This window comes from Ambystoma mexicanum, chromosome 5q (genome assembly GCF_040938575.1).
Source record: "Ambystoma mexicanum isolate Mex_15411 chromosome 5q, UKY_AmexF1_1, whole genome shotgun sequence".
Classification (NCBI taxonomy): Eukaryota; Metazoa; Chordata; class Amphibia; order Caudata; family Ambystomatidae; genus Ambystoma; species Ambystoma mexicanum.
In genome coordinates, this window is record NC_090933.1 from 737,701,624 (window position 1) to 737,707,014 (window position 5,391).

Sequence of the window (5,391 nt, forward strand, 5' to 3'; positions counted from 1 at the left end):
CCGATTTGCATTGGCTCGGACTGATTGTGTGATTTGGTTTGATTCTCATGGGTTCGCACGTAGACCGACCGCCCCTCGGCCTTGGCCCGATCCATCTTCTGATCCTGCAATCTGTGATCCAAGCTGCACTGTCAGGTCGATGTATTCAGCACATCTTTCTGGGGGATTTACTACTTGGGCTAATACGTCCTTAAGTTTCCCTTGCAAGCCTCATTAAAAGAGCGTAGTTCTTTTCTCCACTGGCCAGTTAGTTTGTGCTATCCGACAATTGAAGGAAGTGATATATGTTAGTAAGTCTTGATTACCCTGCCGTAGTGATAACAGTTCATTGTCCAGAGCCCGCCCTTGAGTATGCCGTGCAAATAGTTTCTCCATTTCACGCTGGAAACCTCTGAAGTCTCAAAGCAAAGGATCATCCTGGTTTGCCAAGGGTACTGACCAGTCCGCTGCACTACCTCCCAAATATGAGAGTACAAATGCCACTCTCGCTTGATCATTGGGGAATGCCCCAGGTCTGCACAAGAAATGTAGTTGACATTGATTCATAAAGATGGCGTACTTATTCGGATTTCCTGTGAAGCGTTCTGGTGGGGCCAGGTGAACCCCCCCTGGAAGAACCACCTGTACTGGCGTGGGCTGTGGAGGCAGGGCAGGAGGGGCATACCCCAGCAGTGGAACCTGGCCTGCCTGTGCCTGGAGCATTTGCCTTGTTAGTTCATCTGTCTGCTCCCGGTTCACAATTAGATCTCTCCTTAGGGCACTGGTTTTCTGTCTTGAGACATGAACTTCAGCCCGTAAATCTCCCAGTAATCGGGCCAACTGGTCAGTTTCAGAAGCTTCCATAACACCCAGGCAGAGATTCGAAGAGGTTTTGCGTTCTGTTACGCTCACCTGGTGAGTGGTATCCTGAGTGGGCCGTTAATTCCTGAATCTCTGCCATAATGGGAGCGATATTGTTTTCCAGCTCGCAAACATATAGAAGGGTATTGTCCACACACAGAGATATCAGCTGAGTGGCCCCTTTCAAATTTATACCCCTGTCTGAGTGTCTAAGCCTGACCGCAATCGCCATCGGCTCTATCGTTAATGCAAACAGTGTGGGTGAGAATGGGCAACCTTGCCTGGTGCCGCTTCCCAGTAGGAATAGGTCAGAAATAGTTTGATTGGTCAGCACTCAGGCCCCGGGATTCGTGTATAATAGTTTAACATATGTAATGAAATTAGGGCGATACCAAATGCCTCCAGTACCGCTAGCAGATAAGCCCATGAAACCGAATCGAAGGCCTTTTCGGCATCTAGGGATATGGCCACAGCTCTCCTCACCTGGTCGATTTGGGCCATGATACCAAAAAGTCTGCGAAGATTGAGGGCCGTGGACCTAGCGGGGAAAAAGCTGTTTTGGTCGCGGTGTACAAGCTTCGGGACCTCTGGCAGAAGCCTATTGGCCAACACTTTTGCAAATATCTTGGCATCGGTGTTTATCAAGGAGAGTGGCCTATAGGACGATATGCCCTGTGGCGGGTGGCGGGGTTTAGGGGGTACAGTTATTATGGCTTCCCTCATCGTAGGGGGCAGTGTTTTGCTCTGAAGTGATTCCTCCCATACCTGTAACAGTACTGGGACTAGCTGTTCGTGGAATTCTTTGTAAAATCCCACCCCTATTCCGTCGGACCCTGGAGCCCTGTTGGATGCCAGGTCTTTAATCGCATCGGCGATCTCCTCAGCCGTGACAGGCTGGTCCATGGCCAGTCGTGTCTCATCAGGGAGTGTAGGCAACCGTAAGGTTTCTAGGTATGTTTTAATTTCGGTAGTTGTTTTGGTATCCTTGTTACTATGTAATTGCTGATAGAATTTAGTAAACTCATTATTGATCTCCTTTTCCCCCAGAAGGACCTCCCCGTGTGGTGTCTGTATGCTCGTGATCCGGTTGGGTTGTCTATCCTGCTTCAATAAATTAGACAGAGTCCTGCCAGCCTTGTTTCCCTCTACGTACCTACGGGCATGGATCGGGGCAGCCATATATTGCACCTCCCTAGGGGCCATCTTACCAAACTCTTGTAGATGCGACTGCATATCAGCTAGCGTTGCCTTGTCTTGAGTATGAGTATAAACCTCCTCCAGTTTCCCCAGTGTGAGTTCAGTTTGGGTTAGTTCAGCACGGTCCCCTTTGAGGAGTCCCACTGATTTCGATAATAGGGTACCCTGATCCACACCTTAAGGGATTCCCATACCGTGGAGTATCTGTCAACAGAGCCTATGTTCCTGTCCGGGAACTCTGCAATTTCAATATGTAGTCCCTCCACCACACCAGCATCACATAGCAGCCCTCCGGCATTCTCCATCTTTGAGCAGGTCTGGGACAGCCATGAAAATCAACCTCAACCACTACTACTGGGGAATGGTCAGACAGTGTGCGGGGAAGTATCTTGCATGTCTGCACCACAGTGATTACCGCGGGGGAGACAAACCAGTAATCAATTCTGGACTGCGAATCATGCACCGAAGAGTATTATGTGTATGCCCTATCGTCTGGGTGGAGCACCCGCCTGGCGTCTCCAAGGGAGAGTTGAAGTAGGATATGTTGCAGAGTAAGGGCAGTTTTACTAGGCTGTCTTATGATCGTACTGGAACTGTCCAATCCGGGATCAAGAGCAACATTGAAATCCCCCCCACAGTATGGTGGACACATCAATGGAAGCGATTAGCTGGTATATACCGGTATAAAAGGCTGGGTCATTATTGTTAGGAACATACATATTAACCAGTAGCATTTGCTGACCTGTGACCTCACCCCAAACAAGGACATACCTGCCAAGGGGGTCAATTTTCTGACCTTCCAGCTTGAATCCCAAAACTGGGTGTATCAAGGTGATGACCCCTCTGGGCTGGGACGAATAACTTGTGTAGAACCTCGACTTGCCCCAGCCAGGAATTATGTATTCATTATTGGCATCCATAGTATGTGTTTCCTGTAGCATGAAAATCTGAGCACCACGTCTGGCAATGTAATTCCCCACCTTTCTAGTTTTAGACCGATTTTTTAGACCCCTAACATTCCATGACAGTAGCTTCACCCTCAGACCGCAACCCATGTTTACAGAAAATTGTACGGATAGTAACACACATCTCAATAATGTACCTCTTGTGGAACACGTATCGCGTCTTAACCTCAGAGACCACTTGTTTAACCATTAACCAACAACATGCCTCTCTCCTTCCCTTGCCAGGCCTGGGATCCACAACATTAGACCCGCTGCCCATTTCAGACTGCAAGGCTGTGCAACAACAACAACTTGTCCAATTCCCTTCAACCCACCCCCTCCCTCATCGTCACCCCCAATTTGACGATGTTCCCTCTGTAACTTGTGGAGCATTCCAGGGTGGACATGTTGCCTCACATGACCGACAATTCTGGTTCCCCAACGCTCCACCTATTCATAAATTGTGAGGCCATCTGTAGCACTAGACACCTATGGGCCAGAAGCCAAAGGTCTGAGACAGCCCAGACAAATCTGTGCAAGAACACTTATCTCAATCAGTTGGACGGGGTCTATTGTTCTGAGCAGAGGATTCTATGTATGCCAAGGCCTCAGCAGGGTTCTCAAAAAATGCGCTCTCCCAGCGTGTTGAATCCTCATTTTTGCTGGGAATATCAGGGCGTACGTGATCTGGCGTGCCTTCAGGAGTTTCTTTACTGATTCGTTTGAGCGCCTGCTCGCCTGAACCGCAAAGGAGAAGTCTGGGTAGATGTGTATTCGACTCTCCTCAAATTGTAGCGTGCCAGCCTCCCTAGCCAGTCGAAGGATTGTGTCTCTATCTCTGTAATTCAAGAGGTGAGCAATTATCGTACGTTTAGGTGCACCAGGCTTAGGGACAGGTGCCAGTGTGCAATGTGCCCTTTCAACCAGCAAATGTTCTGAAAATGCATTCGGACCAAACAGGGATCTGATCAGCTCTTCCAATTTCTTCTCCATTTGATTTTTCCCAAAGGATTCCGCCACACCGACCACTCGTACGTTGTTTCTTCTCGATCGGGATTCGAGGTCTTCAAATTTGTTTTGTAATTTACTGACCATTTCTTTAATCTGGGATATATCTTGGCTATGGAGAGCAATAGTGTCTTCATTGACGGATATCCTATTTTCAGTTTCTGTGATCCAAGCGCTCTCTTTGGCAATTCTGGCCCTCATGGAGCCTATGGTCGCCACTATTTCGTCCAGCTTTACATTCACTGCCAAGAACCCATTTTGTACCAGCGTTGCCAGCTTATTATCCGGTTCCCCCAGACCATGTTCCTCAGTCACAACGGGTGCCGGGAGCATGTCCACTGATGTAGTTTGGCTCTGAGTGTTAGTGTAGGTATCCATTGGGCCCTTCTTTTTGCCACCAGGGGTCTTGGATGACTTGCCTGACGTGTGCGGTTCCGCCATGTCAGCGAAGAACAATGTGCGACTATCCTCGGCAAGGGTGTTAATTTGAGGCGGCACCACACCGTCTACCAGAACGTAGCCTGTTCAAGTGGAACTGAAACTTAGATGTATCTGTGGTTCGCTGCTTGTTGCAGTGAACTAGGGAGCGTTAATACGGATGGACTGTTCCCTCCCACGTATCCAACCTGTCAACGTGTTATTTTCAATCTTTCTCGTAGTCCTGTGCACGGAGCTAGTGTGTCATGCAGGTGTTTTCCCCGGGGGACCGGGAGTAGAGGGCCCAGGGGCTGTCACCCGTGTTTATCCAGTTAGTTGGGAGGTACGTTGTCTAGGCATGTCATGTTGGACATAGGATATGCAGTCCGTGGCAGTTGTTTTTTAGTTTTTATTTTTTTATTTTATTTTTTTATGGTTGTAACGTGCTCCTCAAGTGTGCCCCGTGATGTCCGAGGGCTGGTTGGAATGCGCGAGTCCCCGGGGGGTTCAACGCGTCTCGCAGCATACTGCTACACAGTTCCACATTCGGCAGGTCCCGCCGTCACAATGCCCAGAAAGCCTCTCACTCGGCAGCAATGTCAGCCCCCCAGAGTGGCACCGAGTGATTCCCGAGCTATTTCGGCCAGTAAAGCCACGGCCAGGGCGAGGGAGCAAGGTCCAAAAGAGCCGGGCGTACACACGATGTTCCCGCCTGCTTGCCCCCGGGTACCTTGAGAGGAGCAGGTCCAGGCAATCGAGCACGGCGCTCACGCCACCGACCAGGTTCCGCCCCCGATCCTATCCGAAAGCCGAACCAGGGGGGTAGAGGGACACTCTTCCTAATCTGATTGTCTGCTCTCCGCAGCCCACGCGTCGCTGTAACCGTCCAGCAAAGAAGACCCAAGCAGAAGACTGGGGCCGCCGTCCTCGCCGCTCTCGTCAGTCCACGCTCAATCACGGCCCAGGTGCGAAACTGCCACAGCAG